Raw genomic sequence first — 12,316 nt, 5'->3', positions numbered from 1 at the left:
CATGGGCTCAAGCAAAAACTAGTAAAATCACAGGTCCCTTGCAATATACCTAAACTAGATCTACTGTTTTTTTTTCCAGACTGGAGAAACCCAAGTCTTTATCTGCAATATTCTTGCCTTTAGGTTCATGATTAGTCAACAATTTGTGCTGCTTTATATTTTAACTCTTTTTCAGCCACCAGGTTCCAGATGTTACCATGATGCCAACCTAACTTCCCTGGGCAGATGACCCCATGCCTTTTCATGTGTCCTGGAGGCCAGCATCTCCAGTGCCTTGCCCCACTAGGGAAAGAGAGAGACAGGCTGGGAGTATGGATTGGCCTGCCAATGCCCATGTTCAGAAGAGAAGCAATTAAATAAGCCAATTTTTCCACCTTATGCACCCCATAGTGATCCTGGGTCCATATTCCCAGAGGGATAAAGAATAGGAAGCTATCAAGGGAGATGATGGGATACACAGTTTTGGGGGTAGGAATTATGTGGAAATGTGCCCCTCTTATGCTATGGTCTTCTCAATATTTCCATTTTATAAGTTAAAATTATATAAATAAAAAAGAGATATTTAAAAAAAATAAATAGTAAATAAGTTTAAATCAAAAATATTAACATCATATAAAAGGTGGGGGTAGATATCATATTGGTTATTCAAACAAGACTCTCATACTTGAGACTTCATAGTCCAATGTTTGATCCCTCACACCACCATAAACCAGAGACGAGCAGTGCTCTGGGAAAAATAAATAAAATAGTTAATAATAATAATAATAATAATATCATATAAGTTCCAGGTATGCAATAATATAAGCCATCTGTATATTACATTATGTTTACCAGTAGGATTTTCCTTTCTGTGAATCACCATATAGTCTACCTTCATTTATTAGATTTAACACATCCGTTTCCCTTTCTTTACTAGTAATTATCACTTTTCCTTTCTTTTCCCTCTTTCCCTCCCTGTACTTTTTTCCCTTCATTCCATTTTTCCTTCCTTCCTCCATCCCTCCCTCCCTCCCTTCCTTCATTCTTTCCTTCCTCCTTCCCTCCCTCCCTTCCTTCCTTCATTGTTTCCTTCCTTCCCTTCCCTCCTTCTTTCATTCCCTCCTTTCTTTCTCTCTCTTCCCTGCAACCCCACCCCCTCCACTGTCCTACCAGGTTTATCACCAGGGCTCAGTGCCTACATGATGTCTCCACCATTCTTGGCAGTCTTTTGATAAAGAACAAGGTAGAGGGGGGTAGGTGGGTAGGGAGAGAGATAAAGAAGTGCCTGTAGTACTCCTTCACTAATCACAGATGGAGAAGCTTGTCCTTTGCAGACTGAGACCAGAGGCTTGAACCAGGGCATTCATGCATGGTAATGTGCTACTACCACTTTTTCTTATATAAAATTTTTCAGAAATGCCTTTACATTTCTTGATATCTTAATATATTTCAATGACCAATTATATTTTCTAGCATATAAGACTTTTATGTTCTTAAATTTATTTCTAGGCAGTTTCTTTACTTATTTAACTTTTTAAAAATACTATAATATACCAATTTATTTAAAATAATGTCAATAGTATGAAAAGACTATATTCAATGAATGTTCTGTAGAACTTTGAAACACATTTTTAAAATGGCATTTTGTCTTCATAAAAATAATGTAAGATAAATAAAATATACATTATGTACATGACAAAGTTAAGATATAGAAATAGGATATCTCAAAGCTAAAATATAGAAATAGGATATCTGGATGTTAGAGCACTCAATTGAGTACACACAATACTATCCAGAAGGACCCAGATTTGAGCCCTTACACCCCACTGGCAAGAGGAATGTTTCACAAGTGGTAAAGCAGGTCTTCAGGTGACTGTATTTCTCTCTCCCTTTCTATCTCCACTTCCCCTCTCACTTTCTATCTGTCCTATGTAATAAAATCAAACAGGAAAAAAATACATATGGGAATTGTGCAGAATTGTACCCCTCTTATTCTATGGTTTTGTTAATGTCTCCTTTCTTAAATAAAAAAAAAAAAACATAAAAGAAAAAACAGCCACTGGGAACAGTGGATTCAGTGTGCTCCACCCTACAGTGGTAACCCTGGTGGCAATTAAAAGATAAAGATATATATAGATAGATGGTAGATGATACATACATCAGATAGATGATAGATAGACAGATAGATAGATAGATCTCACAGTTAAAACTGGCTTAAGCGGAATTCAAATTCCTGTTTTCTGAATTGATACAAGTATCTTTCCACTGTTAGAGTTAAAAACAAATGGGTTTCAAAAGTGAGAAAACAATAATGAAGTGTCCATATACAAATAATTCTTAAATTATAAATATCTTTTGTCTAATCCTTTTATTGGGGCAGGGAGTTCATGGATTACAGTACAGCTATTGAAACATGGGTAAAATTGATCATATCACCATCACAGGTGTCTGCAAAACACTCTCAACCCCAACTTAGGTGCTTTTCCATCATCATACACCAGGACCCCCAAGCCCCACCCCTCAATCTCTTCTCTGCCTTCTTTTCCCAGAACACTTTGCTTTGGAGCAACATACCAAACCCAGTCCAAATTTAGGGAATTTATATATAGAAATCTTGGATTATTATGGAAACCTCTTGATACAAGGGGAAAGGGACTTGTCTTCATGTTTCTATAGTCATTTTTTTTTAAATAACTACATCATAAATAGGTTATAGAAAGCAGTTTAGATTTCTTTGCTTCTTTGCTTTAAAAAGTGGATAATACAGGGCAGGGGTAGATAGCATAGTGGTTATGCAAAAAGACTTTCATGCCTGAGGCTCCTAAGTCCCGGGTTCAATCCCCTGGACCACCATAAACCAGAGCTGCAGTGTTCTGTTAAAAAAAAAAAAAAACGGATAATACAAAATGATATTACCTTTATAACACAAACACAATAACCAAATGCTGAGAAATAAGGGTTTGGTCACTGCTGCAGAATCTCTCAGAATTGCTTCCATCTTCTATTTTTTACTTTCAATACAAACATACTAATATTTATATGAGTAAGGAATGTTTTTACCAGTAAAGTATCTGCCTTTATAAGAAAGATAATCACTACAATTCAAACTCCTTTTTATTTTGTATTGATTTTGCCTGGTTTCATTTTATTTTATGCTACTACTTCAGCCCTACACTTTTTGATGTGATGTAGCTCCCTGAATTTAAGTAACAGCCAAGATTTTTTTGATGGCATAGTCTCTTGAGTTTTCTACTTCTGGTCATTTTTATTAGCTCAATATATGAAGGTAAAATTTACTTAATGTTATAAGATATTAATAGTCAAAAGGAGTGGTTAATTGTCTCCCCATTATCTTTGAAAAATGAGTGTGGCTATGTGACTTATATTGGTTATATAAAGGAAACATGAAAATATATGTCACTTCTGGGTGAAGTTTTAAGAAGGAAGACCACTATTGATACTGTGGGTATAAGTAAGTTTAAAAATAATATGTTTAAGCTTGGATTCCTAAGTCATCATAATGAATAAAAACCTTCTTATATTCTATAATACAATTGCTAATAACTGAGGTTTGGAGATTCTTTATTTCTTAGTATAACTGGAAGGAAGCTATGCTCACCACTATACCACCAATGCCTCCTTGGTATAACCGGGAACTATATTGACTGATATAGTTAGATTAACTCAAACAGTGACCCCAAAACAAACTCTCTCCACTATTTGATTTTGTCCATTGAAAACATCTATATGTATAAATTCTGGATTTATAAACACATGTAAATGTGATTTATCACACTAAACAAATTAAACATTTTCTTCTGAACAATTTTTATTATAACCAGAATCAGTTCTGCCATCCAGTGCTTCATTTTTTTTCAAACATCCACTTGTTACTCTCCTACTTTTATGATAGAGTGTGCTTGCAGATATTATACCTGAATTAAAACTGAATATTACAACAATGTCCACAGAGAAATAAGTACATCTGAGATTGGATGTACTTATTTGTGGAGTTCAGATGCAGCATTGAAATCAAACTTTTCGCCCCATTTAACATTAAACACAACTTTTCATTGTTTTTTTAAAAAAAGCTGGGAACTACCTGAACAAATCTTCATATCTTTCATATCAACTAACACTTGAAAGCATCCTGATATGTTAAATGTACATGAATTAGAAGAACATTGATTGAAAAAAAACATCATTTGGAAATCTGCCTAACCTCTTATTTTTATTTAACAATAGCAATAGCTTTCGTTGTCATCTGGTCCCCAGGAACAATGAACTAATATTAAAAAGGGGAACTCAAAAGTATCATTTAAACCTTTTAAAAAATTCAACCAGTGTAAGTGTTGAGATGCCATCATATGGATTGGCAAACCAGAGGTAGACTCCAAAGGCCAGTAAATAGGAATATAGTCAGAGTTGTGTGTTTAGAAAAATTTGACTTCCTCAGAGACTTCCTCAGGAGTAACTACCTTTCTCCAAGAAATAATTTAGGATGATATGGAAAGTGAAGTGGGACAAAAGCTAAATTCAACTGATTTAGGATGATATGGAAAGTGAGATGGGACAAAAGCTAAATTCAACTGTCTGGAAGATTCTCTTATAACTACACTTCTCAGATTATAGTTTGTTAGTGGCATCACTTTGGGCTCTTCAAGTCTCTACATAGTAATACAATATGAAATCTCATTCTGTATTGGGAAGATATCCTGTCAAATTTTCAGTATCTTCTATTCATTTTTACATTCTATGATAACTCATTGAAAGTTTTTGATTTAGTGTGAAATGTCTTGAATTCCTCATCAAAGGTGAAGCTGAAAGAATAATTTTAATAAGTCATCTAATTCTACTCTCAATACATACATATTTTTGGCAACACAAGAATATTGCTTCTTGCCATCTGTGCAAAATAGAATCTAATTTTTTGTTCAGGATTAGTGAGAATGTGCTTACAACTTTAAAATTTCATTACCACTTTGACCAATGAGAAAACTGAGACTCAAAATGATATGCAACTACTACGAATTAGAATAAGTTTATTAATTGTGATTTGCCAAAGCAAATGAAGGATAAGATCAACATTTCAGTGAATTTAATATAATATATACCCACTTCTGTTTGTTTGCAATGATGTTCACCTGAAACATATTCAATGTTCTAATGCAATATTATTTCAATTAAAACATTTTAGATTGTGGTGCATCTGGTTGAGTGTATACTTTAGAAAGATCTAGGTTCAAGGCCCAGGTCACCACTTGAATGAGGGAAACTTCATGAGTGGTAAAGCAATGTTGAAGGTTTCTGTCTCTCTCCTTCTCTAGACCCTATCCCTCTAAATTTCTCTCTGTCATTGGAACAAGATTCAAGATGGTGTCTGTCTAACAGCTCCAGGAGACAGAGACAGTGGTGGCAACAATTATAAAAGCTAAAGGAACCTACAATTATAGAGGCAATTCCTTGAAACACAGAAAGTACAAAGACAGAGGAGGAAAAACACAAGGACACAGAAGAGGAGAAAAAAACACCTAAAAGTACAGATCCCTCACTCATAGAACTCAGTCCCCTTGTAACAGGGTCACAGGACAAAAGCAGTCCTAAGGACCCTAACAAAAACTAAAACAGCCAAAGTTTTAAGAAGAATTTTAACTTCAAAAAAGTACCTCTTAAGTCTTTTGGGTCGGCCTCCTTCCACACCTCAAACCCCAACCCTTCAGCAGTCCTGCCCTGGTGTTCACACATAGCAGAGCACTCTGTCTGGATGACTCAGACTCCAGTTTCCAGCATCACCATTTCTCCACACAATCTTCCTTATTGTGTAAATCTCTGCCCCTTCATAACAACCCCTTACCAATCCAAACCCTGACATACAGAACCTTCCCCCATCCCGCTGGCCACATGCCTTCAGGAGGCTTAATAATTACTGGCTCCACTGCCATAAGCCCTGTCTGAAGGCTACTAGCTTATAAGGGCACCAGACTATTCATAGCTAGGGCAGACTTTCACCTTAAACCAAGGGAGGGGTCCCAAACTTCTGTACAGCCCCTGCGGGGGCACAAAAGTTGCAACAGAATCCAGCCCAGCTACAATCTGGAAAGCTCGTACCTTAACTCCTGTCCAGCACCACCTATTTCCCTGTTGCTAGCCTGCTAGGGAACCAGCCATGCCCAGGGCATAATTGCATCTTCATTCAAAGGAGGGTTTCTGAACTTCCATGAGCCGCTGCCAGAAGTCTAGCAGTTGCAATTCAGCCCAGTTGCAATCCGGGCAAACTTGCACTCTGACCTTTGCCCAGCATTCCCTATCAACCCTGTCTAAGGGTCACTAGCCTGAAAAGATGACAGTGGAGCCACACTCAGGGCAGATTTGCACCTTAACCCAAGGGAGGGGTCTCAGACTTCTTGGTGGTCCCCTCCAGAGGCCCAGTAATAGTTGGGGATCCCAGCCCAGCCACATCCTTCACCAGCCTGCAACATGACTTCAGCCTGGGATCCTGTATTATGATGTGTCATACCTGAGGCCTGCTAGTCCTTGCATACCCTTGCTGGGCCCCATGGAACTTACACTCTGAACTCAGGGAGGGGCCCCAATTGCCATACTTGGTCCAAAACCTATCAGCCATGGTAGACATCCGTAGAGACAAATCCAGAAAAAGCTTACATTGTGACCTCCAACTACATTACAGACTCCACCAGAAGCTCCTCAGACCTTGTGAATCCTAACAGGATCTCATACAGGGAAGGCCCTTGATGCCATACATGGGGGGACCCCTGACTCTTCTACCCTGAGTCCTACTGGATACCAACAAATTTTCAAACAAGGCCAGCCTGCATAAGGACCCACAGGCAACAGAAAGAATGGGGAGACCAAGAAAATTCATCAAGCTAGCAAATGAAGGAAAAAGTCCAGAAAAAAAAAAAAAAAACTACTAAACTGGAGACAACTGGACGTTTTGAAGTAGGATTTATGAAAGTTGTCCACAAGTTTGTAACTAAATGATAAAACATATGAAAGAAAATAATACTGGAACAGAAAGAACAATAGATAAGATAATTAGAGAGAACAGGACACAAACCAAGAAGAAAGTAAGAAGACAAATGACAAAATAAAAAATTATTAGCCACACTAGCCAAGACAAATACCACAAGCCCAACAAAATGGCACAATAGCAGAACTAAAGGCCACACAATGAAACTAACCTACAGCATAAATAAAGTACAACTACAACAATTGAACTAAAGCAGCAATAGTTGAAGAAAAGGGCAAAATAGCTGAAGTAGATTTGAGGGGCTTGCAAGCATAACAATAGAGACAAGAATCACTATCTAGAAAAGAGGCGAAGAAACAATGAAAATAACACCAGGGGCATGTGTGATGACCTGAAAGAAACAGCATTAGAATGATCAGTGTGCCAGAAGGAAGTGAAGAAGGAAAAGGACAACACATTCTTGAAATAATAGCAAATGTCCCCCCAATGGAAAAAAAAAGGGGGGGACATATAAAGATACAGGCTCAGAGAATACCAAATGTAACTTATCCAGAGATGCAGACATCAAGACACTTCATAATCAAACTGACAAAGAACAAAGATAAAGAAAAGTTACTGAAAGCAACATGAGAAAAAAAAAAAAAAAAGAGTGTTATACAAAGGTAAAGTCATAAGGCTATCTGCAGATTTCTCAGTGGAAACCATAAAATCCAGAAGGGAATGGCATGGTATCTACAGCGTGTTAAATGAGAGAGGCTACCAACCAAGAATACAATGTACCCCATGAAACTCTCATTTAATCTGGTGAGAGAAATAAAGACATTCTGACAGAAAGAAAGACAGCTAAAACGATTAATTACAACTAAATTAGCTTTACAGGAAGTTCTAAAAGGACTCTTCTGAAAGCAAACATAAACATACAAGAACACCCAGGACCCACATAAAGTTATCACACTGAAACATCTCAAATTTATACTTTCATTAAATGTTAATGGTTTGAACTCACTCATAAAAAAACACAGAGTGAGAATGTGCATCAAGAAACATAACCCAACCATATGCTGTCTTCAGAAGATCCTCTACTTGACACAGCAGGAACAAGAGTAGGCTCAAAGTGAAAGGATGGAAAACTATTATACAAACCAATGGATCTATAGCAGGGACAGTCATACTTAAATCTGACACAGTGGACTTCAGAACTATTAAAGCAATAAACATTATTTCCACTACATAATGTTAAGGGAATCAGTCAGTCAAGAAGAGCTTACAATAATCAACAACCATGCTCCAAATGTTCAACAAATTGTTCAACAATCATGGACCTAAAGACTGGAATAATGCAGATGAAGTGTTGGGGGTATTCCCTGCATGCTCTTGTGTACTTCTGCTTTCAGGTATATATTTTTCCCCTAGTTTATGGGCACAGTTGAACCTATGATCTATCTCAGGGGATCTGGACTATATCTAGGTTTCGGGACTTTATTGGGGAGTGGAACACCTGGAATGGAATACTATGAAATAGGAGAATACTATGAAAGGAAAGGTCTCACCCGAGTGATGAAGCAGAAGGGTTGTCATTCCACACCTAAAGTTTCTGGTCACAGTCTGAAGTGAAGTATGCTGGGGTGGCACTCGTTGTGTTGATTAGGTTGCGATCAGCAGATGCAATATTATTTGATTTGAACTGAGAACAGCATGCAGAAAAGTGGGCCCCACCCTAAGGTTCCAGGACTGGGGGAAATATAGGCTCTATAGTGGAAATGTGAGGTTCCTGTTGTCTTAGGGTTCAAGAAGACAATGGATAGTTATTGTTATCATCACATTATTTGGTGATAGGGTTAACTTTGGAAAGTCCCTTTGATAGGGTTTGGGGTATAGTACCCAGCATCTTGTATATAGCTGTGCTTCTGGCTGCTTCTGTTCTCCCTGGTCTAGGCTTTTGGAAGAGAACATATCAAAGACTCAGCCTATGTATTAAAAAGACTCAGTCTGTGTTTTAAGAAGTTCTAGACATATCATCAGTTTTTGCCTCTCATATTAATTAAATAGTGGTTTATATAATGTTTACACTTTAATAGGATTGTACATAAACACCACTCCCACCACCAAAAGACTGTGTGCCATTCCCACCACCCACCCCCAACCCCCCACCATGCCGGGAAGCCCAATGGCCACCCTGCCCTCCACCACAGGGTTTTTATATTGATTCCCTGCTCTGATTTAATCAGATCCTGCTTTTAGTTTCCCTTTCTGTTCTTCTTTCTCAACTTCTGTTGATGAGTGGGGACATCCCATACTCATCTTTATCTTTCTGACTTAGCTCACTTAACATAATTCCTTCCAGCTCTGTCCAAGATGGGTCAGATAAGGTGGGGTCATTGTTCTTAATAGCTGCATAGTATTATTCCATTGTGTATATGTACCACAGCTTTCTCAGCCACTCATCTGCTGTTGGGCACCGGGGTTGCTTCCAGGTTTTAGCTATTATGAATTGTGCTGCTATGAACATAGATGAACGCACATCTTTTTGTTTGGGCATTATGGAATCCTTGGGGTATATCCCCAGGAAAGGAATTACTGGGTCATATGGAAGGTCTATGTCTAGCCTTCTAAGAGTTCTCCAGACTGCTGTCCAGGGAGGCTGGACCAATTTACATTCCCATCAGCAGTGTAGAAGGGTTCCTCTGTCCCCACAGCCTCTCCAACATTTGTTGCTGCTGTCCTTTTTCATGTATACCATTCTCACAGGAGTGAGGTGGTATCTCAATGTTGTCTTTATTTGCATCTCTCTCACAATCAGCGACCTGGAACAGTTTTTCATATGTTTGTTAGCCTTTTGGATTTCCTCTGAAGTGAATGTCTTGTTCAAATCCTCTGCCCATTTTTGGATGGGGTCATTTGCTTTTTTGGTGCTAAGTTTGCTGAACTATTTACATGTTTTGGTGATTAGTCTCTTGTCTGATGATTGGCATGTGAAGATCTTCTCCCATTCTGTGAGGGGTCTCTTTGTTTGTGTGATAGTTTCTTTGGCTGTGCAGAAGCTTTTCAATTTGATGTAGTCCCATTGGTTTGTTTCTGCTTTAGTCTTTCTTGCAACTGGGTTTGTTTCATCAAAGATGTCCTTGAGGTTTAGGTAGGAAAATGTTTCACCAATGTTTTCCTCTAAGTATTTGATAGTTTCTGGTCTGACATACAGGTCTGGGAAGTTTTCTTCTATAATTTCCTCTAGAATGCTTGCTTCCCCTTCCTCTCTTTCTTTCTCTGGCAGGCCAGAGAATGATACGAATGTTACTTCTTTTGAGATCATCCCATATGTCTCTGTTGTTGTTTTCAGTGTCTCTCAATCTCTTTTTTGAGCTCTTTACCTCTTTCTTGGTTTTCTCTAGCTCATCCTCTGTCTGGCTAATTCTGTTTTCTGCTTCTGCTAGTTTGCTTTCCCTTCCCTCAGCTGCTTTCTTCATTACAGCTATTTCAGCTTTCAGTTCTCTAATTGCCTCAAGGTAGTTAGTATTTTCCTTGAGGGTCTCATCTGTTGCTTCTCTAATACTGCTATTCCTTTCCTCCAAAGTTGTTTTCATTTCTGTGATTAATAAATTTATTATTGCTTGCATGCTTTTCTTATCTATGGTTACTTCTGGCTGATTTATAGTTTCTTCTAGGCTCTTGTCTTCATTCATTGTATTAGCATTTTTATTTGCTCTTGATCTACCCATTTTTAATGTGTTTTTATTTTTATGTTCTGTTGTCCCTCAGTTGCTTTGTTTTATGTACAAACCACACTATACTAAATACCTTTATGACCAATGCAATCACCACCCTCAGAAATTACAATAGTAACTAAAGCAATGACTGAAGCAGTTTAACCAATACCAGTTAGTCCCACAATGTCTCCTGTTCAAGAAAAAATAGCAACCGAATCTAAATGAAAAAGAAAGAGAAAGGAAAAAAGGGATAGAGGGAACAGACAATTATACAAATCTACTGTCCACTGTAGATTCTAGGCGTAGCAAGAGGGAAGGGGAAGTAGAGCAGAGTCACACACAAAAATATTCTGCTCTGAGTCAGACTTCTTCCCTGAAATAGTTCACAAATAAGTATCAGTGAATTCAGAAGGCAGAGGGAGGAGGAAGGGAGAAAGGAAAACAGGAAAAGATAGAGAAAAGAAAAAAGAAGGAAACAGAAAAGAAAAAAAATCAGTGAAAGGAGAGTTGTATATATATATATATATATATATATATATATATATATATATATATATATATATTTTAATTGGCTTGGAGGTGGGAGAAAGGCGATAGTGTATAGAGGAGGTATGAAAAGTGAGACAAGTTTCTCTCACAGTGGGTGATAATTCTCGTCCTCTAGCAATGGAAAGTATACTAAGAGTTAATATTGGTCACCTGAGGGGGGGGGGGAAGGGATATGCGTGTATATATAATAGTATTTGTAAAATAGAACAGAGTAAAAAGCCCAAGCAGTGGGTCTACAGCTTGGACAGCTCCCTGTTAGCCTATGTACATTTAGTCTAGACAACTGATTGAGAAAGAAAACACAATACAAAACAAATGTGAAAAAAAGGGGAAAAAATCTTTCAAGCAGGCTGGGTGAGGCTTGCTTGATTAGCTAATTGTCACTTGAATGGGTCTAAGTCCCTTACTCAGAGGAACAACAGATATAGCCTAGAAATTTGGAAGCAGGGTTTAATGGCACCCTGGTGGGCCAGGAATCTTGGTAAAGAAAGGAGCTCCACGGGGAGCCTGCTAGCAGCAGCTCCCTACCCCTGGGGTCTGATTATGGGGGGAGGGGGGCTGAGAGAAATAATCAAGAATTTCCTTTCTTTTTGCTCTAATTTTTAACCCAAATTGAATTATAATCACCTCCCTGGTCTACCTTTAGGATGCTTCCTTGCTTGTCCCGCTAAAATCCAGGATTTCAAGGCCTTCTAGCAGTTGATATCGGAGCCCATGGGTGCTGCTACATTCCAGTGTCATCTAGGCTCCACCCTCAGCTTTCCTAGCAAGTTAATATTAAAGAGAAAGGAATTTGCAGTTGCTGACCCTGGTATATCCCCTCTAGCCTTGAACTAGTATATATTTTTTTTCTTACTGTTACTGACTTTTTTGTGTGCTTTATTTTTTTAATTGGGGAATTAATGTTTTACATTCAACAGTAAGTACAATAGTTTGTACATGCATAACATTCCCCAGTTTCCCATATTAACAATACAACCCCCACTAGGTCCTCTGAATCCTTTGTGGACCTGTATTCTCCCCACCCACCCACCCCAGAGTCTTTTACTTTGGTGCAAAACACCAATTCCATTCCAGGTTCTACTTGTGTTTTCGT

The sequence above is a fragment of the Erinaceus europaeus genome, chromosome 2, assembly GCF_950295315.1.
Source record: "Erinaceus europaeus chromosome 2, mEriEur2.1, whole genome shotgun sequence".
NCBI lineage: Eukaryota > Metazoa > Chordata > Mammalia > Eulipotyphla > Erinaceidae > Erinaceus > Erinaceus europaeus.
This window is presented reverse-complemented; position numbering follows the sequence as displayed.